This window comes from Lissotriton vulgaris, chromosome 4_2 (assembly GCF_964263255.1).
Source record: "Lissotriton vulgaris chromosome 4_2, aLisVul1.2, whole genome shotgun sequence".
NCBI lineage: Eukaryota > Metazoa > Chordata > Amphibia > Caudata > Salamandridae > Lissotriton > Lissotriton vulgaris.
This window is the reverse complement of record NC_141692.1, coordinates 14914034-14939896: the sequence shown is the minus strand read 5'-3', so window position 1 is coordinate 14939896 and position 25863 is coordinate 14914034. Positions and strand designations below refer to the sequence as shown.

The 25863-nt window shown below is 42.7% G+C and overlaps 1 pseudogene; it reads right to left on the bottom strand.

Moving 5' to 3' along the window:
• Positions 1-24681: 24681 nt before the first annotated feature.
• The window catches only part of LOC147718137 (uncharacterized), a 55531-nt pseudogene continuing 54349 nt past the window's right edge, over positions 24682-25863 (bottom strand).

Genomic DNA, 25863 nt, shown 5'->3' with positions numbered 1-25863 from the left:
TTTCCTCCACTGGGTCGCTCAACCAGCATTTGTTCTAATACATTCATTTTCCCAATGTTAGTATCTGTGCGGCTCTGCGATCTCACCCAGCTATCTAGTTGGATATATTTATATATTTAAATTTAGATATTTCTGTTCTGACAAGTTCTTGTAATTTGTTCCAGGCAATTAAATTCCCGTCTATAATTAGTTGACCCCATCTAGTATTACCTGCTTGTTTTATGGTGTTTGATAGCCTATATTCCAAGAATGGTGGTAGGCCGGGTGAGTCCCTAATTGGAGAATACGTAGAATAGTATGACAAGCCTATTTTTTTCCTTATGTTATACCAATTTTTAGCCCATGATTGTGCCATTTTAAGTTTAATTTTTTTGAAGAATTTATAATTTCCAAATTTGAACATAAACCCCTCTGGTGTTAAGTTTGCCCCCAATAATATTGCTTTGTACATGGAATTAGAGGTTAAGTTGGATGGTGTTTTCAGTAACATTCTCGAGTGTGACAACTGAAAAGCCCATGAGTAATACAACAGGTCTGGGAGTGCAAGTCCCCCCTTTTCCCTTCTTCTTCCTAATTTCTTCCATGCTATCCTTGTTGTTTTATAATTCCATATAAAGGAGTTAATTTATCTTTGGGATTTTTCAATTTGTTTCTGCTCAAATGCGATTGGGATGGTGTTAAAAATAAAAGTGAACTTGGGGAGAATACACACTAGATTTATATGGCCGGGATGCCCGTCACCCCCTCCCAACACAATCCCCAAGGATGGGAAGTCGGACGCAGGCTTGAACTTTTGGAAGGCGGGAGGGAGTCACCCTCCCGGCCGTATTTATTAAAATATGAAACAAAATTTAAAACATTAAATAAAAGTTTCATAATCATGTACAATTTTACATTTATTACATTTCGATGAAGACATGTTCTTTGGCTAACCTTAACAGATCTCAAATACAAAGGTTTCCTAGCCGAGTCTAACATCCTGCAAAAGCATACATTCTAAATTAAAATTGTACATCCTAGCATTAAGGGCCAACGGCAAGGTCTTAACCGGTGTCAGATCCCTACTACCAAAACTCTCGCCCTCACGGTGTGAGTGGCGCATGCGCAGAGGACTGTACCTTCATTGCCAACTGTAATTTCCCTTGTCGTGGTGGGGGCCCCCTTTCCACTCGACGCCATCTTAAAGGTCGTCCGAGTTCCCGTGTGAGGTATCTGTAGGAAGGACAGCGTGGACTCCCCCCCATCCCCACACTCTCTATCCGCCGTCGCGGATATCCGGCCCCCGGGAAATTAGTAGGAGGGGCATATAGCCGACTCCTCCCCTAGGAGGGGCCTATGGCTGTCTCCCCTTAGGCGACCCATCCTTAGTGGGTGCCGCCTCCCCGTGGGAGGGGCCAATTGCCGCCTCCCCCGGGCGCTCCCAACCATTCTGGGTGGCGCCCCCCTCTAGGGACCTTGAAATTACTGCTCACCGATCATGACCTTACCGCCCGACCAAAAAATAAATACGACAGTTGTTTACCTACTAAGGAAGGAAGAAATTCATCATACCTAATAGCATCAAGACTGTTTACTCCTATAAAGAAAAAACAGTATCCTACAGACAGAAGTCACACCCTCAACTAAAACATTCCTTTACTTTTCTACAAAGGAAAAAAGGGCCTAACTCAGCAAAACTTTATTACAAAACAAACATTGCCATAAGGGGCTGGTGGGTGGGTCAAAATTGCTGCTTGTTCCGTCGAGGGCTCACGAACAACGAGTGGGTGCAGCCTTCAGAGCACAGGAACAAGAGGACGCTTCTTCGGATTTCCGCTCTATTTATTCTTCTGCGGGAGGGCGTGTACCCTCCTCCGGAACGCCTACTGGGCGTGGTCATCGGTGTAGGTGTCTAGGACAACCCCTCTTGGGCGGGAAAAGGCGCGCCCCGGCTACGCCACTTCGGGCATACCAGCTGAGACACGCCCCCCGCCCAAAATGGTTTCCCGGGAGGATCGGGGCACCCAACCATACGTTCGGGGGGACCGAGTGGTCGCCCCTTTCCATTCTGCCAGTTATAGAGAGTGGTAGATGTGTCCAAGACTTTAGAAGTTTTTTACTTTCAGTATGTATTCTTTCAAGGTTGTTTGATCCAATCTTATCCACTTCCTGTGTTATTCTTATTCCTAAATAGCGCATTGATGTTGATATAGAAATATTTGTCTCTCACTGGATATTTGGAAGGTTCCATACCATAATCCCTTTTTTACTAGAGTTTTTATCATATCCTGATATCTGACCAAAATCTTTTGCACGTGCAATGATAACTGGGAATGACTTAACTGGATCCGATGTACAGACCAGGATATCATCCGCGTGTAAAACTACCCGCTTTTCCCACTCACCATAACTAAAAGATGAAATATTAGCCTTGTTCCTTAGAATTTGGGCGAACGGTTCAATATATAAGTTAAAAAGGAGCGGGGAGAGCGGGCAGCCCTGCCTTGTGCCTCTAGTTATGTTGAAGGCTTCAGTTAAACCCCCATTAATCATTATCTTGTCAGAAGGTGTATTATATAAGAGTTTAATTATTCTACGGAAGCCTTCCCCACAATTAAATTTTTTTAACACGTCGTTTAGATAGAGCCAGTTGACTCTATCGAACGCTTTTGTTGCGTCTAAGGTCAGAGTAGCTAGGGGTACGGAGGTGGCTGTTGCGATATCTATGGCCCCTACCAGTTCTTGAGTTAGCTCCGCTAGCTGTCTCCCCTTGATGAATCCCTTTTGATCTGGGTGAATAATACTAAAAATAACGCTAGCTAATGTTGTAGAAATAATGGTTGTAAATATTTTATAATCACTATTAAGAAGTGATATTGGTCTGTATGACCCACACTCTAATGGAGATTTTCCGGGTTTAGGAATAAGCACTATGATAGCTACTTCCCAAGATTTAGGTGGTATGTTGCCGTTTAGTAGAATTCCAATAAAAAGTACCGTGAGTTCTGGGACTATATTATGTTCAAGAGATCTAAATATTTCTCCTGGCAGGCCGGCCGGCCGGCCATGCCGCTTTTCCTAGTTTTGAGTGGCAAATTGCTTTTATAATCTCTTCAGTCGAGATCTCTTTCTCTAATAATAGATTTTGATTTGTTGATAAGGTTGAAAGTGTAAGAGAATCTAACCACCTATCTCTTGCTTGTTGATCGTTGGGAAGACCTTCTTTATACATTTCCTCAAAAAATTCATAGAATGCGTTTCCTATCTCTTGGTTAGTAGATCTAGTCTCTGTCTCCCCTATGACCTTGATTTCTCTTATATAGTTAAGAGCTTTGTCAGTTTTTATTTTCCACGCCAATATTTTTCCTGAAGCTTCTCCAAACTCAAAGTGGGAGGATTTACTCGCTTCCCACCGCTTATTTATTCTTTCTTGTAAAATATGTTCCAACTGATTTTTCAATTTGGCCAGCTTTTCATGATCTGGAGATGTTATTACTATCGGATCCAATCTTAATTCTAGAAGTTTCATGTCCTTTTCTATTATCCTAATTTTCTCGTTGTATATTTTCCGTCTATAAGAGGCTCTGTTTGTGATATGCCCTCTTAAGAAGGCCTTAAATGTCTCCCAAACCATTGTAGGGGTGGCAGAATGTTTATTTATGTCAAAAAAGGATTTGGTCCCGTCTGATAAAAATTTGACCTGTTCCTCCTCCAACAGAATTGTCCGATCAAAAGACCCTTCTACCTGAGGTCTATTGTACACTTTACAGGACTGCCCTGCTGCACCAAGAGGACTGCCCTGCTGCCTGAATCCTGACCTGTGCCCCCAGAGGACTGCCCTGCTGCTTGAGACCTGCTTTTCTGCTTGAACTCAAGACTACCTGAGTGACTGCAAAAGTTACTTGACTGGTTTCCTGTTTAGAGCCACAAGAATAGAAAAGGTACAACAATCTTAAACCTGCACCTGCACTCAAGCTGAGTGAGTCCTGCCTCCTCTAAGTGTTCCACACTCAGTCTTAGACAGTTAGTAGTGGTGCTTAAGTTGCTCAAATAGACAAAATGCAAATCTTGGGACTTACAAATGTTTTTACCTAAAGGTGCTCTGAGAACTGAGAGGAGACTGGGACCTACTGGCTCGGCGATCTAAATTAGATGCATCGCTGGTCAGAGTGACTTCATAGTAACTTTCACTATGTTTTTCTCTTCAGGAGCAAATCTTTTCCAGCAGCTCCTCGCAGAGGGGCAATCTAGCCTTGTGGAACTTTATTTGGCTACATCCTGTATCCTCGTCCCATTGGAGATCTTCAACTTCCAAAAGAGAGACTACGTCCGAGTGAAGAACTCTCCGGCATGGCCTCATCCAGCTGCTCCCTGACTATTACTTCACCTTCCTGGATATTGACATTGCCTTGCCTCGCTGAACTTTACCTTCTCAGACATTTTTCTCTAAACAAAATTCACAAATCCCAAGGTAAGTCGAGGCTGGGCCAATCCCCCACCATGTAGCCAAACTGGTCTCCAATAGGGTAACATTAATGTTCAACTTTTTCTTAGTCTTGTGTGGCCACACACCTGTGGTGGATGCTTTGTACTTTTTGCCATTGTTTTTCATTTGAAAATTAAAAAAATAAAAATTCTGGTTCTACTGATTGGATTTTTGTTGTTGTGGTCTCCTTTTACTTATTACATTTTCCTCCATATTTCTAAATTGGGGTGGGTTTTGTCTTGTGTTGTGTTTTCACTGTATTACTGTTTGAGTGCTACATACATTCTTTCCACATTGAGTCTAAGTTAAGCCTGTCTGCTTTTGTGCCAAGCTTCTGGAGGGTCAGCACAGGTTGATTTAGTGACTTTTGTGGTTCTCTCTGACAAGGATTGTGGCTGTTGCTTGAGAATGTCTCACATCACCCTCAGCCAACAACCACACACAAAGAAAAATAAATCATATGGGGAAGGTTTGGGCATGTAAAAATGTGAACATTTACAGTCTACTGCCTGCTAAAGGATGCGATAGAGAGATCTCTAATTTTCAATTTTTGCCATTAATGAGTGGCAGGAATCCACAGAAGGCATTTAGGACTCCTAACATTACTACTCCTAAACTGAGAACAATCCTAACTTTAAGACTTTCGGTATTCACAGAAGGCATTTAGGAGTCCTAAAGTTAGGATTCCTAACTTCTGTGAATACCAAAATGAGTAAGTGCTGTTTCTGAATACCAAAATAGTAGTAGGTTTAGGATGTTGTCTTAAGTTAGTTCTGTGAATCGGGCCCTAAGTTACTATATATAATGGAGGTTCCCTTGTTTAGACATTTCTGGTTTTCTTTGGTGCTGCTTGACAAATCTGTAGCAAACCTTCTGAAAACATAAAACAACACATTTTTTATCTAGTTTACATCTCATAAGTTTCTTTGCTGCTCGATACAGAACATTACATCCAACTTGGCATGCAAAGAGTACATTAATCTAGGAAGGGCTTTCGCTTAGTTTGGTGCAATTTGATTCAGTTCATTTCCAACAATTATTGTCTAAAATGTGTTTCAGGCTGGACATGAGGGGGCCCTGTGTTAGAGATTTTTGGCAGTCGGAAAGGTGTGTTATGATTTGCTTAATATTTAGTACAACTTCTTGAGTTTGCACTAATTGTGGCTACTGCTTCTACGTTTACGGGTCTCTTGGTATTTTTAAATGTGTACAGCTTCATCAGGGAGGGGCACAATTAGCAAACAAAACTTCTGAGCAAACTCAACAGTAAGAAGAGGCGCCTAAACCTGATCTGCCTGAAGTGGGAACAGAGCAGGAGGGTGGACATGTAGGACAACATGTTGTTGGTCCTTCACCGTCTCTCCAGCCTATGGAAAAGAAAGGCACTTCCTGTATCTTCTTCAAGCCCCACTCTAGGATGATAGTGACATAGAGATGGCACCTGATCCCGCCTATTGGAGGCAACATGAAAAGTAGCATAGGTGGCAGTGAGGATAATAAACCTGTGAATATTCATGTCTTGGGTGGCACTGTGTTATTTATTTATTGAGTTTGTAGAGCGCAACAGCTACCCAAAAAGGGTTTCCCGGCGCTGGACGGGCAAAGTGCAGGTAATAGTTAATTAATACTGATCGACAAAGTTATTGGTTGAATAGCCAGGTCTTAATGGCTCTGCAAAAGCGTGTGTAGATGGTTTCTTTGCGGATGTCAGGGGGGAGAGAGTTCCACAGTGTAGGACCCAGGTATGAGAAAGATCTACCACACATCCTGGAAAGTTTGATTGTAGGTACAGTAAAGTTTCCATGAGTTGTAGATCCCAGATGGTGAATGGGAGTGTAGGGACGTACAAGGGATTGTAAATATTGTGGAGCCCATTTTGATTTTAAACATGTAGCTCAGGGTTTTAAATTTGATACAACTCTCTACCCTGAGCCAATGTAGGTCACGGGGATGTCAGGAAATGTGGGTGGTTTTGGGATTTTGCACAGTAATCTTGGGGCAGAGTTTTGTACCAGCTGCAGTAGTCTGATCAGTGCCTTGTTAGAGCCTAAATAAAGGTTGTTTCTGTAGTCCAGCTGAGATTTTATAAGGGCATGGACCACAGATTTTTGGGTATCACCTGGCAGCATCCAGATGATTTTCCTAAGCCAATGCAAGATGGTAAAGCAGACGGCTGAGACCTTGACTGCCTGCTGGAGCATGGTTAGGGCATCGTGAATAGTAATTCCTAGATTACAGATGTTTCTGGAGGGCAGCAAGAGGGCGCCCATCTCTGCAGGCCAGTGTGACAGGCCCCATAGGTCTTTATTTTTGCCAAGAATCAGGATTTCGATCTATCCACCATTCAATTTTAGAAGGTTGTCATTCATCCATGTAGCACTTTTCCCTAAGCCTGATTGAAGGAAAGAAGTCGAGCCGGGGTAAGTGCTCGAAAGGGAAAAGGGGATCTGGGAGTCATCGGTGTAAGTGAATAAGGTTAGGCGGCTTGTTCGGCAATGTGCGCTGGAGGCCTGACGTACAAATCAAAAAGCAAGGGACTGAGAACAGAGCCCAGGGGTACCCCATAGGTTGAAGATTGAAAATTGGAATTAGCTGTGGTAGAGAAGATTTGAAACGTGCGGTTGGCAAGGAAAGAGGAAATCCAGTTCAATGCTGGGCCACAAATGCCCAGCGAGCTTAGTGTATTGATGAGTATGGTATGGGAGATCGTGTCGAACGTCATGCTGAGATCGAGAAGTATGAGCGCAGCTGTGTCTCCTCTATCAAGATGGTGGCGCAGTTTCTCTGTGACTCCCAATAATGTGGTTTCGGTGGAAAATCCGGTTCTGAAGCTGGATTGGGAGGGATGGAGGATTTGGTTGGATTTGATGAAATGAGTGAGGTGGAAGTGAATGTGTCTCTCAAGGATCTTGGAGAAAGCTGGCAGAAGAGAAATTGGGCGATAGTTGGAGAGATCGCTTGGGTCAGCCGTAGGCTTTTTCTAGAGAGCTGTCACCATGGCGTACTTTTAATGAGCAGGGACTGTGGATTCTAGCAGGGAAGAGTAAAGGGTTTTGTGAATAAGGGACAGATGGGGGTTGTCAAGTTGTTTTAATATTGGGATGGGGAGAGGATCCTTTGGCGAGCCAGATTTTAATTTCCCTAAAGTATTTTTCAGGGAATCCAGGTTGAGAAGCAGCCAGGAATGTGAGTTAATGTGAGGAGGATCGGTTAGGGAAACACAGGATGTGTTTTTAGATGTGATTGTTGAGTGTGGTTAGTGAACATCACCACAGTACAACCTCCCCCACCTGTCTGCAATCATCTCCTTACTATGAAACAAGTACCCCCTTGTAGCTCTTGACTCTCTCAGGGCAGTGCAGCAGAGCAGCCCAAGCCCTACTCAGGAGAGGTGGGACCGGATAATATTTTCCATCCACTGGCACGTAGTAGCAATACTTAATAAATTATTGTCCAGTCAGTGCTTTAACTTTGAAAAAGGAAAAGTACATTTATTAAACACACTCTAGTAAATACTACACATTATATACAAATATATTTATCAGGCAGATGCAAATACCGTTGGTGACATTCTGGCATCATATTTCACCTGAAGTGGGTCATGAACTCTATAAACACAACACCCCAACCTATGCAAGATGCAGCATCACATGAAGGATTATGGCTTTGTCAAGAGGTCACCACAATACGATATAAGGCAAGCCTTTAAGCTTTATCAAAGAATCACCACACTAAAATATAAGGCATGCATATTGGCTTTGTCATTGGGTCAGCACATTAAGACATAAGGTAAGCCTACTGACTTTGTCAGACGGCCACCACATTATGGAGACAACAACCACGTTAAAAATCAACATTATGCAATTGAGATCAGTAACCGTGTTTAATCACAATCATTATTCTTAGAAAAAGCTTTGCAGTGGATTATGTTTCTAAGTCTTTCTTTTACGCATTGAGGTCACATAAATTTCGGCCAGAGAATGTTGGCAAAGTCTCTCTTGATCATGCATCCTGTGATCTGGAAGACATATGGTGAGTCCTCACCCCTCACAACACTTTACAGAATCATTGGTAGTGCCTCAGACCCTTTTTATTGTTTTATCTTGGTTATATTTTGTATGTGTATTTTCCAATAACAAATCACAAAAGAGGAAAAAAGAAAGGAGGGTCAATGTAGATCACTAAGTGTGTGTGATGGGTGGGGGGATTATCGGATATACCTCAGCATGGAAGCGAGATGTTGGAGTTTCAAATGATGGTGCAAGTGATGAAGTTTGCACTGTTCACAGTCTTGGTGAAAATTCAATTACAAACTAAACTCGAGTGGATGTACCTTTGTCTCAAATTGAGGCTTAACATCAACAAACCCAAAACACTTTCTTAACAGTGAAGCACATTTTGACCCACAGCACAGGCAAACAGTAATAGATTTGAAAACTGTAAAGGTTTATTACACAATTGCGAAAGTCAGTATAGCATATCATTCTAATTATTAGTAAATCAATAATCACCTTGTTTCAGCAAAGTTCTGTGTAGTTCAAAGCAGATGAAAATAGAAAATACGAAGACTAGTCATTTTAAGATAGTCAAATGCAAAATGAATGAGGTTTTGATTTCCCTCAAGAAAAATGCCCAGGAACTAGGCTGAAGGTTCAGAAGTGCTAGGGGACATTTTAAGCAGAAGGTGTTAGCAAATAATGGCTGAACCAAAAGAAGGTTAAATTAGGCAAAGAAAGATACTTTTGCTCAAAAGTTAAACTCTAGGAGCCGGGCAAAGTGAGTACAGTGTCTCATGAAAGAAACAAACATCTGCTCTCAAAAAACATAGATAGGGGTTTCTGCATTCAGAGGTGGAGAGGAACAATCTGAATATAGCTAACTTAGTGTTAGAAATTGGGTTGCTGGTTGACGGGAATGTGAGCCCTGGTCAAGCAGTAATCACAATCCAAGTCAGGGTAATGCACCAGCAAAACCTAAATTAACCTGTTCTTACTCTCTGGTACCTTGGAACAGATCAATGAAGCTAAACCTGAAGGCAATCTGTAAAAAATTTGTGCAACAATGCAAATAGTGAAACAGTTGCAACAACAAATTGAAAGATCCCACACCATGTTAGAATAATAGAGCTTACTTTAATGAACAAAACAAGACCAAAACAACAAACATCCAACAAGTAGAACTGGAGTTATGAATTTTTAAAAACTGATCTGGAACATGGGGAAATATGTGGGTGGGCTATTACTGGTCAGTAACGGTGAAATTTTGTAGCGTAGTTCCTATATTCCCAATAGGCTCTGCACATTGGAATAATATAAACGATAGCTTAGACGTAGGACTGAGGTCGACTAGGTCTCTATTGAATATTTTAGACTTAATTGTGTGTGCCAGCTTAGCTTGGAGGTCACTAGAAACATTCTCGAGTAAACAAGAAGGCGTTTAGCTTTCCTGAATAGACAAGAAGGGATTAGCTTCTGACAACCATATCACATGACAACTTTGTTCCCCCAGCAATAAGGAATATATCTCTGGAGTTGCGGAAACGATAGATAGCTATTTTACTCAGTCAATCGTGCATGCTTCGTTTCACCAGAAATGCAGAGAAATAGAGAGACGGGCGTTTTCAATAAAAGGGTTATTTATTGAGCAGTCTTCTTTCTCATGCAAGAGAAATTAATTGCCACAATTGCAATACTTGTCATAAAGTAAAGTGTGTACAGTAAAAGGAGTATTATGAAATAATACTGTAAAAGCATTTATATGGTTTCTAAGCCATATGATACTTAAAATAGATAAAATACATACAATAATAAAATAATGACTAAACGTACTCAACTGGTGTTTCTAAGATTCGCCTACCTCAGTGTTCCTAACCTAAGCCTAGTACAGGGAAAGAGTTGATGAGCTACAGTTTTTTGCCAAGAATCTGAATCAAGAATTCTCTATGGGTCTAATCTGCTCTGTACCTTAGGTATAGAATGAAGGAGGTCTTGTATCTCTCTCTCTCTCAGGACTCGATCTCCCACAAACCCGCAAGGGTGACCAGAAAACAATGGAGCTTGATTTCTCAGCAGGAGAAAAGACTTCGTCTCTCTCAGTGCGTCAGCAGGGAGGGTCGGCTTCCTTCGGCACTCGCATCAGCAGGGCGTCGAGCAAGTAGATAGCCGATTCTGCTCCAAACTACTGTGTGTTGCTTAAGACAGATGCTGGTATATTTATACCTGGAAGGTGCCGAATTTGACGTAAGGTTGGACATAAGACGTCACTAAGAACTGGCAGTTCTTTCAGGACTCTCAGGAGTTCTAGGACAAATCAAAACAGAAGCAGTGGAAATCTCCAGGCTACTGGAGGCTTGGTTTGTTTAGGAACGCGTTGTACTTTCTAGGATTCTATGGGAGTAGCCTTGCCGTATTTGGACTGCATTGGCTATGACTTAATATGGATATGATTCTTATGCCTTTATAAGGATATGATTTATTATAACCACACAAGGGCATAAATCGGGAATGTCTAATTAGGGTCCTAAATACATTCACAACAATTCAGTAAATGTCACCGTTACCGACCGGTATTTAGGGATTTGAGATGTAGGTGGCAGGATATCAGCATTCGGTAATTTACCGATTCGATAATTTAAGGAATCGGTAAATTACCGAATCCAAAAAATACCGAATCGGTAAATTACCGAATGCTGATATCCTATGTAGGGAGCACTCAAGTGAGTACATTTTTCATTCAAGGATTTGTTGTTTACCACCAACTACAAGTTGGTGGTAAATACCGAATTTCTTACATAAAACAATTTTTTTCATTGCCATGCGACGGACATACATGCCCTTAGGGCATATGTGTTTGCCACATGTGCACACATGGACGATTCAGGGGTGCAACAGGGTGTCAAAGTGATACCCTGTCACCCTTGAATATGTTCCCCCTATTACCGATCTGGTATTTACCAAATCGGTAATAGTGAATGGCTTCCCATTCATTCCTATGGGCATCCAGGCCCATAGGAATGAATGGGAATTTTCCGAATTGGTAAATACCCAATCGGTAATACCAAATATTACCGATTTGGAAAAAAATACCGAATATGTCCCTACATACAATTTACCAATTTTCAGATACCGATTCTGTAAAATTCGGTATTTAAAATCGGTAAATAGTAATTACCTACATATGGCCCCTGGTGCTTAGAAGTGTAAGGCTCCAACCAGGATTTCTGGTTGCGCTAGACTGGGTCTAATCCAGAAGTTCAAGCTGACCTTGAAGGAGAATGGGTTGTATACAGTCCCATATTAATCCGTCAGATGTTTTAGCTTCTCAATTTGTGACAGAATTTCCCAGAGTGTTCTAAAGAACAAACAGAGCGCTAACAGTCTTACTTATGACAAAAGTATGGAACACCTGAAGCCATCTTGATTGAAATAAAGTGGTAACATTTAAAACATTTAATTTTCAAAGGAACAAAATCATTGGCTTTATTTTGCCATAGAAATTATGATTAGTGCTGCAGAAAAAAAAATGAGGGCACATTTTTACTTCTCAAATCCTCTTCTATATCATTAAAAAAGTCTTACATGCAGACTGAAACATTCACTTTGAATATCAATATCAATACTGGTGAGCAGTAGCTTTCCTACAGTGATCTAATGAGCAACTAGAGTGCTAACATTCAGAATTTATGGCAAATGTGTGGCACATCTGAATGTCTTCTTAACAAATAATATCTCCCTTACATGGGTCCTGTGCTCTCCATGCCACAGGAGTCAAGCGTCGCTTACCCTAATGCGCCTCTGTTGCGATGCACGGGAGCAGAAGTCGCGGACTGGTCGTATAACAATCGCACACATCACGTAATATTAAATGTATATATGTAACTGAAAAACACGCAGCCGTCGCCCACCTTACGCAGATTCTTCACAACTTTTCTAAAACGGCAGCTAGAATCTACGCACCCACCGTGATGTGTACGCTTTGAGTGCGCGACTCTGAAAAAAATTTGAAAAAAATGTTTTTTTAAAAGAAAATATTATAAATATATCAAAAGAAAAAAAATTACGAAAAAATGTAACAATATTCCAGTTAGATTTTTTTTGTGCAATTTTCTGAAAAATATGTAGTGTTATTTAAATGAATAAAATATTTATAAATAAATATTTAAAAAACTAGAAAATCAGTACAACAAAATAGGTATAACTACTATTAAACTTAAAAATTTGTATTTAAAAAACCTTTGAAATTCACTGAAAAAAACATAGGTTTTAGAGACGTTATAGTTACAAATTATCACTTAAAAAAGCTTTGAAATTCACAAAAAAACTATAGGTTTCAGATACGTTATAGTTAGAAATCAGCATTTAAAAAACCTTAGAAATTCACAGAAAAAAAAATAGGTTTCAGGGTTGTTATGGTTAGTTTGACATTTCACTCGTGCAAAACTCTCAAAATTCCTCTGTTATAGTTAGTTCTGCAGACTATAACTTGCGCGCTCGCAATGCACTGCTGATGATATCACATATTACATAATTCATGACATGGTCAGTGACATCACTGATGATATCACTGATGACATCTTAAATGACATCACTGATGACATCATCCACGTGACAATCTGATACACCTCATCATACACTAGAATAACCTTTCATCACTCATTGTAAAATACAGAGTACCATATTTGAAACCATTGACAAACCAATACCAGTTGCTACATACCCACTCACTGATTCCTAGGTCTACACACACAACTACCCATTCAACATCAGAATCACGTCTACATGCAGTCACTAATTAATAGAACACTATCAAATGTACTTATACACATATATAGACATTGACACATCAGCAGTCATCATAGTCCGTTATGCAGTCATCCTACTCACTCATGAAAAAAATGTATCACACTTACATTTACTCACTTACACACTTATACACACACAACACCTCATTTATTCAAACACATAGTAAGTTATAGTTAATATGTTAAAATCACCATTACAATTATACACTCATTCATATAGTTACTCTCACAATCACTGACTCTTACATAGACTTATTTATAGATACTGACTCTCACATACAATGTCTTTTATTTTTTTTTATTTGTTGAAGATGTACAACTAAAACATATATTCGCTCACCAACACATAAATAAATACACTCAGTCACCTAAACAACTGTTCCAACATGCACTCTTAAACCTATTCACCTAGTCAATCACCCATTCGCACATCTATGCATAGAGTTAAACACACACCCCATCCAACTACACACAAACTCAGTGTCCCATAAAAATACTCACCCAACTAATCAATAACTAATATATACACTCATGTAGTTAGTGAACAACTGATGCAGCATGTTATACAACAACAGGGACAGTGATGAACACAGTCACATATTTTAGTTACTAATCCATGTACTAAGTGAGACACTTTTAATTTCTCACTTAAACAGACAGTCAGATAGCTACTAAATCCTCCATATAGACCGTTATATATCCACTCAATCTTCAATACAGATTGGTGTATATATATATATATATATATAATACATATTTAAATGTCAAACTAAACCACATTCATTGGATGATGTCATCAGTGATGTCATCAGTGATGTCATCAGTCATGTCACTGACCATCTCATGAATGATGCAATATGTGACATCATCAGCAGTGCTTTGCAGGCGCGCGAGTTTTAAAGAGCAGAACTAAGTATAACAGAGGAATTTCTACGGTTTTGTACGAGTGACATGTCCAGCTAATTATAACACCCCTGAAACCTATGTTTTTTTCTGTGAATTTCTAAGTTTTTTTAAATGCTGATTTCTAACTATAATGTCTCTGAAACCTATGTTTATTTAGTGTATATATATATATAGATATATATATAACCAATGGATTTGTCCCTTTGTATGTAAGCATTTACTATCACTATAGATATGTGCCTATCTTTATGTATTGCTTTGTATACACATGTACAATAATTATGTTGTTATAAAAACAACAAAAAAGCAAAAAAAATCATCTTTGGTCTAAATGTACTTGCTTCTATTGTGCATCTATGTACCTCCATGTACTTAGATCTGTGTGTCTCTTACTTTTCTCTTGAAAAAGCATATCCATTGCACTACCCTATTTCTCATCCTGTATCTCTAGCAATATCTTTAATCGCCATATACTTACCTCCTTTATGCATCTATATACTTTCAATGTACTTATGGATCTATGTATTTATCACTTTCTTCTAATTTAGCATTTGCAATGCACTACCCTATTTCTCAGCCTATAGTTCTCTCAATATATCTTCTAGCCCAACTTTCTGACTCATCTCAAACTTCCTTCTACTACTTTTTCCAATTCACTACCCTATCTCTCACCCTATACATCTATCATTATATCCTCTACACCCTCTTTAATTTTTCACAAACCGCATACCACTACTATGTTCCCCTAAATAACCCTTTGTTGACTCTTTCCTACTCTACCTTTCTTTGCATCATCTGACACCTCTTTTACTATTCTGATGCGCCAAAACAAACTTTTCTAAACTCTTCCCTCTGACTCTTCCCCGCCAAAAACCCTTTTGACTCATCCAAAAGCCTCCTCCTACAGCTATGACCTAAAAAACAGAAATCCTTTACTTTTCTATCGCTTCACTATCTATTTCAATCAAAATAACAGACTAACATGTCCACTTCTCTAATTATATATTCCACTACATTAATTCACCACTAATCCTATATGGGTTCCAGAGTAGCGTGCAACAAAACATGTCAACACCTCATCAGGGTTACAAGCACTATATAATGCAAACCTTTTTTCCTTTTTTACCCCTTCCCAACCTTCTCAATCCAAATAACTAACTGATATATCTACCACTCAAATTACTTCATGTTTCACTATACTAATTTTCCGCACTAATCCTTTATGGGTTCCAGAGTAGCCTGCTACTCGCCAGAAAAGCACTTCACACCCAATGAGGGGTAAAAGGCGCTATATGAATGCAACCCTTTTTTTTCTCTTCTATCCCTCAGCTATCCTTCTCACTCTAAATAACACACTAATATCTACCACTCAAATTACTTTCATATTTCACCATACTAATTAACCACTAATCCTTTATGGGTTTCTGGAGTAGTGTGCTACTCGCCAAATGAAGTGCTTCAACACCCATGAGGGGTTAGAAGCGCTATATAAATACAAACCTTCTTTCTTCTTCTATCCTTCTGCTTTCCTTCAGAATCCAAATAACTGACTAACATATCATCATTTAAAATTGACTCGCATGTTTCACTTTACTAATTCAACACTAATCCTCCATGCGTCCCGAAAAAGCGATTCCACTCCTTGTCAGGGGTAGTAAGCGCTATACAAATATAATTACAATACAATACAATAGAGGGGAACATTTTACAGGTGGAAAAGGGCCTGCCGGTCCCCTCTCCCCAGATAAATGATGGTTTGATGAACAGCAATAATGAGAAAACATGCAAACTGTATTAGTTCAACAATTGCTGGTATTGCAGGAAAGTTCAAAGGTCCGAAGTGGTCTTCCAGCGACAGCTTCTAGGGGGTTGAGTACTTCTGTTGCATCAAGAATCAAAGGTAGGCTGAAAGCAATAACTTCTGATGATGCTGCTGTGCAGACTGTTAACCTTGAAAGAAGGCTGATAGCCAGAAACCGGTCCTTGGATGCTTTATTCCGGTCTGGGAAAGACATGGCTTGGTAGTTCCGACTGGACTGTTCCCATGAGGCACAGGGTCGGAGCTGATTTGCATATAGCCAGTGTATAACCCAGGGTGGTGTGGAGTGCAAAAAAACAATGGATTTAGGCCCAGATCCTTGTACTGGGGTGAATGTATGACATTGTTCTACATTCTGTCCATCAACTGTGTTTTTTGCAATTTTCACCCCGAGTGTGCTGGGTATACTCAGACGTGAGTCCCAGGCTCTCCACACCACTGGAGTCAAGCTATCCAGGCTGATGAAGGCTGATAGCCAGAAATCGGTCCTTGGATGCTTAATTCCGGTCTGGGAAAGACATGGCTTGGTAGTTCAGACTGGACTGTTCCCATAGGCACAGGGTCAGAGCTGATTTGCATATAGCCAGTCTCTAACCCAGGGTGGGGTGGAGTGCAAAAAAACGATGGATTTAGGCCCAGATCCTTGGACTGGGGTGAATGTATGACATTGTTCTACATTCTGTCCATCGACTGTGTTTTTTACAATTTTCACCCCGAGTGTGCTGGGTATACTCAGACGTGAAACCCAGGCTCTCCACACCACTGGAGTCAAGCTATCCAGGCTCATGAAGGCTGATAGCCAGATACCGATCCTTGGATGCTTGATTCCGGTCTGGGCAAAACATGGCTTGGTAGTTCGGACTGGACTGTTCCCATGAGGCACAGGGTCAGAGCTGATTTGCATATAGCCAGTGTCTAACCTAGGGTGGTGTGGAGTGCAAAAAAACGATGGATTTAGGCCCAGATCCTTGTACTGGGGTGAATGTATGACATTGTTCTACATTCTGGCCATCCACTGTGTTTTTTGCAATTTTCACCCCGAGTGTGCTGGGTATACTCAGACGTGAGTCCCTGGCTCTCCACACCACTGGAGTCAAGCTATCCAGGCTGATGAAGGCTGATAGCCAGAAACCGGTCCTTGGATGCCTGATTCCGGTCTGGGAAAGACATGGCTTGGTAGTTCGGAATGGACTGTTCCCATGAGGCACAGGGTCAGAGCTGATTTGCATATAGCCAGTGTCTAACCCAGGGTGGTGTGGAGTGCAAAAAAACGATGGATTTAGGCCTAGATCCTTGTACTGGGGTTAATGTATGACATTGTTCTACATTCTGTCCATCAACTGTGCTTTTTGCAATTTTCACCCCGAGTGTGCTGGGTATACTCAGACGTGAGTCCCAGGCTCTCCACACCACTGGAGTCAAGCTATCCAGACTGACAAAGGCTGATAGCCAGAAACCGGTCCTTGGATGCTTGATTCCGGTCTGGGAAATACATGGCTTGGTAGTTCGGACTGGACTGTTCCCATGAGGCACAGGGTCAGAGCTGATTTGCATATAGCCAGTGTCTAACCCAGGGTGGTGTGGAGTGCAAAAAAACGATGGATTTAGGCCCAGATCCTTGTACTGGGGTGAAAGTATGACATTGTTCTACATTCTGTCCATCAACTGTATTTTTTGCTATTTTCACCCCGAGTGTGCTGGGTATACTCAGACGTGAGTCCCAGGCTCTCCACACCACTGGAGTCAAGCTATCCAGACTGAAGAAGGCTGATATCCAGAAACCGGTCCTTGGATGCTTGATTCCGGTCTGGGAAAGACATGACTTGGTAGTTCGGACTGGACTGTTCCCATGAGGCACAGGGTCAGAGCTGATTTGCATATATCAAGTGTCTAACCCAGGGTGGTGTGGAGTGCAAAAAAACGATGAATTTAGGTCCAAATCCTTGCACTTGGGTGAATGTATGACATTGTTCTACATTCTGTCCATCAACTGTGTTTTTTGCAATTTTCACCCCGAGTGTGCTGGGTATACTCAGACGTAAGTCCCAGGCTCTCCACACCACTGGAGTCAAGCTATCCAGGCTGATGAAGGCTGATAGCCAGAAACCGGTCCTTGGTTGCTTGATTCCGGTCTGAGAAAGACATGGCTTGGTAGTTCAGAGTGGACTGTTCCCATGAGGCACAGGGTCAGAGCTGATTTGCATATAGCCAGTGTCTAACCCAGGGTGGTGTGGAGTGCAAAAAAACGATTTATTTAGGCCCAGATCCTTGTACTGGGGTGAATGTATGACATTGTTCTACATTCTGTCCATCAACCTTGTTTTTTGCTATTTTCTGTTTCATCAAGTAATCCTTATTCTCAATAATCTCCATATTGATTTCCACTAATCTTGATTTATAGGTTGAGATAAAAATGGCTGTTTTCAATGCGTTCTCTGCCATAGTGATTCTGATCTGTAGAGTGTCAGCTAAACATTTAGCTGTATCGATGATCAAAACATGTAGGTTCCTGGTGCATTTCTATGCCACCTGGTGCCATTCACATATAAAAACAGGCTACTCCAGAAAGATGTGTGGGGCGTTAGAGTCCCGCTTGGAGCTATATTACCCCCAGGTATTTGGTCATCAGTGTACCATGTATTGTGATCTTAGTCAGTTGGCATTTTAGTGCTGTGAGAGACGTCCAGTCCTCACTATTGTCACACAAGGGGGTACAAACTCAGACATTGGTGGTTGTCCATAATTAGGGGATGGATAGGACACTACCATATAAGAAATGAAGGTAAATCAATCTGGTGGTATTACAGATGACTTGGGGAAACTAGACAAACAAATGAAGGAGTCAGAAAGCGATGTCTTGCTGATCAGAGAAGCATTAAACAACTGCTACTTGTTTAATATAGTCCAACACCTGGGCTGCCATACTAAAACAAGTCTATAAAAAGGGGAAATAGGGCGAATGAAGGCCATTCATAAATGCCCCAAAATGCAAGTACTGTCATGGGTGTGCAGTTCCTATGAGAAGGGACAGGTCAGGAGCCCCTGAGAAGCCAGATCAGGGGATCTGAGCCATCCTGAGCAAAAGCCCTCACACACCCCAGGGGGTGTCATGTTTATCATCGGGCAGCTCCTCATTGACCGGGCACTGCAGTACCCAATGGACCACTCAGTGGGGCTCTTAGCCTGAGTTCTTTGTGTAGCTAACATAAAGAGTAAGGCGCTGTGTAGGAGTGATAAAGTGAGTAGCCTTGTAAAGGCTCAAATACATACTCACAATCCTCGGTACATTCACAGGAGCAGAATGTTGTGGATTCCAAATGCCCCCCACAGGCCTCCACTCTAATTCTCTAGTTTCAAGCTCTCGCATGAAACCAACAGGGGGAAAGGGGACAGAGAAGAGACAGCCTTGCTCTTGGGTTCCCTTCTGCCCTGCTGGGCACCACTGTTACTTCTTCTGGCATAACATTTCAATGCGAACTGCAAATAAAATCACTTCATTTTAGATAATCTTCTCTGACTTATTTCCTTCTAATATATTTTTCTATTTAATTAAGCGTTCACTTACCCCACTATCATGAAAACTGGAACAATTAGCACCATGGATAAAGTTCACTATGTGGAAGAAGATAAACAATGACAGCCTGGCTGGAGCTTTGACACAGTATTGTGGGTGCTGATTAGTATATACACACAAGTATTGTGTGTTCAGGCAGAGGAACACTCCACGGTCACTGTGAGGTTGCTGCATGCCAGAATTCCGGCCCGCTGATTCCTGTTTTCCCACGGGAGAGGGATGTCCAACTTGTGACCAAAAGAGGCTCCCTGAAGGCATTTACCCTCAGGTAATGAAGAGTTAGATCATCCAATGAGGGATTTCTGGCAGATCACCCACCCTAGGCAACTAGGCAAGGGAGCACAAAGTAGGAGTACACTACAAATAGTACTTATATGCCAGCATGTATACACTGCTCTTGCAGAAAATTGGATTTGTTGATCTTTTTCACTATTCTTCAAATGCTAATTCTGCTATTGTTTTTCTCTCTATAAACCATAGCATCATATGCCTTTCATACAAGAATAACAAAACAATGCTTCAATAAATATTGAAACACCTCTTTGTGTATTTCTTGCGTATCTCTTTGGGTATGCTATGTAACTGAGTAAAAGGGTTCTAGATCTGTTACTAATTCCTTGGGAAGTCAGGGTTGTAATGTTCTGATGTTACATAATCCATTTGTTACCTGCTCAGGATTTAGGGGTTCAGTGCACTGTGAGGTAGAAGGACTGCAGGCCAAAATATCCAGAGGAGCTGCATTGAATCAGTCCGGCACACTCAAAACTTTTATGTTGTCCAACAAACACACATTTCCTACTGAAGAAGCACCTTGAGATCAACAGTTTTGTCATGTTGCGGCAATTGCCGTTCCCTTGGGAGCCGCTAAACACATACAGGAAAAACGGGATACTCACTTCCGGGGGAAGTTGAGTCCCGGTCTAGTCTTTGCTGCACTGTCCTTGACGAGGCACTTCCGTGGGAAAACGCATATCACCGCGTTTCCCCGCCGGGTCTGCGCTTCGAATTCGAGTTGAATCCCCGGACGCCAGACACGGCTTGCAGTGCCTGGAGTATGCAGCTAAGTGCAGGAGCGCTTGTCTTGTTGTTTTTCATAGTTTTCCTCAACCGCGCAGGAGCACTGTTGGTTTTCGTTTCCAGTCTTCCATGCTGAGAGCGCTGTTCTGCCTTGGACCCTCGCCTCGCTGGAGCGCTAGCAGTTACCTTCACAACAGCCGCGCAGGAGCGTTGTTGGTTTTCATTTACGTTTACAGGGCTGAGGATTCCTTTCTGTTTTCAGCGCTGGGGCGCACTCAATACTTTACCCTTTTGCACTTTGATCATTAATCGCGCAGGAGCGCTGTTGTTTTCCTTTATGCCTGAGAGGAACACCACTTCCTTTTGTTCTCCATTTGACTTTGATATAACGCGCAGGACCGCTATGTTTTGAGACTTTGTTCAGAAAACGCAGGAGCGCTGTTCTTTGGTTACCTGACCTTGGAGCATCCACGAATTCCTGGGTACGACGGTCTGCACTGCGCTGGTGAGTCCGTGGGTGAACAGGCTTTCTGTATGTGTTTAGATGTCTGCAATGGAAATGGGAGGGGTGGTCTTTCCCTGATGTAGTCTTCTTTATCTTCCAGTTGGCACCAAGACCCTACTCAAGCTCCACACAGGCCGGGCCGTTTTGTTCTTTTCTGGCTTCCTTTCCTGATCCCATCTCATCCATACAGGTTGGTACTGCCCGTGCGGGTCAGGTGGGCACAGGGATGGTGGCTCCTGTCGTCTCTGTTGAATCGCTTCACAAGCAGAGGTAAGACTTGTGGTGCTCCGACAGTTCTATGTTGCTGTGTTTACCTACATTCCTTTTACAATACCACTAGAAACACTTAACTAACATCAAAGAACATACACCCGTCACAGAAGCAGCAGCATAAACACATGTTTATTCTTTTTTAAAACATATAGTAAAGGACATTTCTATGGTTTTGTTAAATGTTAAATCAGCTTTATTCGATTTTTAAATTAAAAATCATGAAAGCATCAACAATACAAAAATACTAACAAAAAAAAACCATAGACATTTCATTTCATAGACACGATATTTCATAGACACAATAAAAAAAAAAAAAAAAAAAAACATCTTTCAACAATTATTGTGCGAAATTCAATTACCATTAAAAATTTTAAGAGTTTGTCCTATGTAATGTGAGGGGAGCTCGGGTAAAAATCATATAAATCCCAAATGCGAATTGTGCCTTGTCTTTCACTTTCATTGGGGGTACAAACTCGTAAAAAGGGGGCAACATTGGTGTTTTTAAATTTAATAAGTACCAGATCCCCAGCAATGCATTTGGGCAGCGTCCCTAACCATCCCACCCTCCTGACACTCAAGATACCCCTGTCTAGCCCCGACGGCAACGGTCTATTCTTTTTTAGCCAATAGATGGCCTTATTTAGCAAATCCTGCTGGGATTCGCGTGTTCCCTGGGTGAGGGCAGGGACCCCAGAGAGGACAGACACATACGGGGCGGCCTCAGGGGGCAGATTGATATGTGGCATTCTTGCCAAGGCGGATCTAGCCACTGTATGGGTTTTTGGTGCAGGTTTGACAAATACTTTGGGGCCTATTTCAATAGGTGTGCGTGATGGCTGTATTTGGATGGCCCCATTGCCAGATTTATACGTTTCGGGGGTGGTGGTAGGGTTAGGACAGACGCATGTGGCCATAATAGTAGCTGGAGGCGGGAGCTTTCTTATTACTGACTCATTATTGGTCAGCCTTTCCCCATAATCATTCATTTTTGTAACCAAGGGAGAGATGGTAGCAACCAGCAGTTGCTCTATTTTGGCCAATAAAGTCGTGTTGAGAGACAGAAGGGGGTCCTCTGGTTTGTCCGCGGCCGGGTCCTCAATGAATGCTATTGGATTAGCAAGTGATGGTATGTTTGTATTGTTTCCAAAGTTAGTTTCGATGTCATGCTTCCATCTATTGTAGGAACCCAGGGGCGCGGCATTTACTTGGATATGACCTTTATCATCGGGGCCAGTTGCCTTAAGACAAAAAGAATCCACAGTTGGGGAGGTTATAAGATCAGGGGCGTACTTAGTACCGCACAAGGCGTTGAGGTCCTCCCATATGGACATCGTGTTTGTAATTGTGTAGAGAAATGCCAAACAAAATAACGAAAAATATTAAAGCACGATACCTCCGTCTGTGATGGAACCAAGTGGGGTGGCCAGTCCCGGCCTCCTCAGGCCTCAGAGGGCCACAGAGGGCCCGCCCTTTGCCCGGGCTTCGCCCCGGGCTATATCCCGCGCGCGTCCCGCGTCGCGGGATGTGGATCGCGATTTATTCACTGCAGGCGGGGGGCGGAGCGCCGAGGGAAGAGGCAGCAGCTGTGGAGCAAAGAGCCTGCTGGACCTCGCAGTCCCTCGGCGCCTGGTGCAAATCACGTCCTTTTCCCCACCACAGCAGAGCCCACACAGAGTGACAAGCGCTATCAGAGCACAGGCGGAGCACAGGAATCCCACGTCGTTCTCCCAGGGACAGCAGCAGACCGTGAGCGGCTCCCGCGGAGCGGGGGCCGCGATAAGTTTATCTATTGTCCAGGCGGGGGCGGAGCGCCGAGGGAAGAGGCAGCAGCTGTGGAGCAAAGAGCCTGCTGGACCTCGCAGTCCCTCGGCGCCTGGTGCAAATCACGTCCTTTTCCCCACCACAGCAGAGCCCACACAGAGTGACAAGCGCTATCAGAGCGCAGGCGGAGCACAGGAATCCCACGTCGTTCTCCCAGGGACAGCAGCAGACCGCGAGCGGCACCCGCGGAGCGGGGGCCGCGATAAGTTTATCTATTGTCCAGGCGGGGGGCGGAGCGCCGAGGGAAGAGGCAGAAGCTGTGGAGCAAAGAGCCTGCTGGACCTCGCAGTCCCTCGGCGCCTGGTGCAAATCACGTCCTTTTCCCCACCACAGCAGAGCCCACACAGAGTGACAAGCGCTATCAGAGCGCAGGCGGAGCACAGGAATCCCACGTCGTTCTCCCAGGGACAGCAGCAGACCGTGAGCGGCACCCGCGGAGCGGGGGCCGCGATAAGTTTATCTATTGTCCAGGCGGGGGGCGAAGCGCCGAGGGAAGAGGCAGCAGCTGTGGAGCAGAGAGCCTGCTGGACCTCGCAGTCCCTCGGCGCCTGGTGCAAATCACGTCCAGGGACAGCAGCAGACCGTGATATGGTTTATTTCTGGGGTCTGGCACAGCACAACACCTACCAAATGATTGATTACAGAACACAATAAAATTAAGTTTATGTCAAAATATTCCTGTGTTCTAATTCATTATTTATTGTTTGAGAAGGTATTCATCTCTACATTCAAGAACCAGAATCAAATCAGAAATTGCTTGAAAAACCTGGTAATATCTCACTGATGGAACCTGATAATAATTAAGTGACAGTCTCCTGAGAGTGGTCACTGATTGGCTGTCACTGTGGGAAGGAAGAAAGAAGCACACAAGATCAGAACCCAATAGCTGATTGTCAAAAGTTTGCTTCAAAAGGTACAGCTGCTTTCCAGAAGAAAGGATACAACTTTTCTAGATGGTTCAGGAAAGATCTTTTCATAATTAAGCTGTGGCTAGTGGTGGAAAGGATGGGGCCAGAAGTACCATAGTTAGCTAAAGTTTGACAATGCAGCAATTTGTTACAGTGCCCATCTGTAAATGTCCTTTGTGAATATTGAAAGTTGTAAAGTTCAACTTTTGGTATTCACAAAGGGCATTTACAAGTTGTGAGTGCCATTTGTGAAATATCAGAAGTAGTAAAGTAATATTTTCGCATCACATTAACTTTGTGAGTCAGGTCCAGTATCTTTGGGTAGTTGCAGGACTTGGGCTTGTATCAATGAGGCATGTAAGCCCCAAAGATGGCTAAAGAGAGATGCTGATGGTCCACAAAGCGCATAGTGGTGAAACAGTACTAAGCACATTGCCTTTTTGGATTCTGTGTCCCATTGAGTCGCGCAGGCATTCATTAGCTTGATTCTTACTATGTTGCTCCTCACAAAACCAGAAAGCAATTCAGTAACTGTAGAGTTTAGGAATTATGTTGTTTTAGGTAGGCATGCATGAAAGGTGTGACCAATGGTCTCAAAGCTTCTCATCAGGAGAACACAGTACACCATAACTGGTGACTTCTGATCCAGCCATGTTGGAAAATCCAAATTTGCAGAAATTCTGGGAACTGCATCCTTTAATGTTATAGTGTCTCTCTGGTTCACCTATAGAAAAAAACACATGCAGAACAATTAATTAATAATGCCTATACATCAATGTTGTCTGCATTTAGGAAGAAAGTAATTTCCAATCCAATCCCCATGATCTCACATTGTTCTCTATAACAAAGGCAGTACTAATTGTTAGAGTCCACCTGGGCTAGGGAACATGGCCTTGGATTACTTGATGGATTGTGAGTTTCGCAAAAAGGCGGCGTTTTGGATGTTCTGTAGCTTGCAGGTGAGCTTTTTGTTTATTCCGGCATAGAGTACGTTGCCATAGTCGAGCATGCTGGTGACCAGAGCTTGAGTGACGGTCTTTCTGTGTTCGAGGGGGAAGCAGAGGGTGTGGAAGCAGGAGGACAAGATGGAGTTGATCTGGCAGTCTATTTTGAGTTCTGAGTCCAGGATGAGTCCCAGGTTGCGTGTGTGGTCTGTGGGGGTGGGCGGGCTTCCGAGGGCGAGGTGCCACCAGGTATCTTTCCAGGCATCTGGGTTTTTGGCCCATGATGAGTACTTCCGTTTTTTTTGCATTTTGTTATAGGCAGCTGTTTTTCATCAATTTGGCGACGGCTTCTATGCTTTCTCAAAAGTTGTGTCTGGTGGTTTTGGGTTTGTTGGATAGGGAGAGGATGAGTTGGGTGTTATTTGTGTATGACACAATGTTGAGTCCGTAGGTTCTGACGATGAGGGCGAGCGGAGCCATGTAGATGTTGAAGAGAGAGGGCTGAAGGAGGACCCCTGGGGGACTTGGTAGCTGTAGGGTCTGAGAGGAAAGGGGGAGTCTGACCCACTGCGTTCTGCAGGAGTGGAAGGAGCGGATCCAGTCGAGGGCCTTGTCTTGTATCCCTGTGTCGTGGAGTCTGTGCATTAGGGTGTGGTGAGAGACTGTGTTGAGCGCCCCTGAGAGGTCGAGGAGGATGAGGGCTGCTGTTTCTCCTTTGTCCAGTAAGGTATGGATGTTGTCTGTTGTGGCAAGGACAGCAGTTTCCTTACTGTATGTTTTTTTTAAGCCGGATTGGGAGAAGTTGAGGATGTTGTGCTCTTTGATGAATGT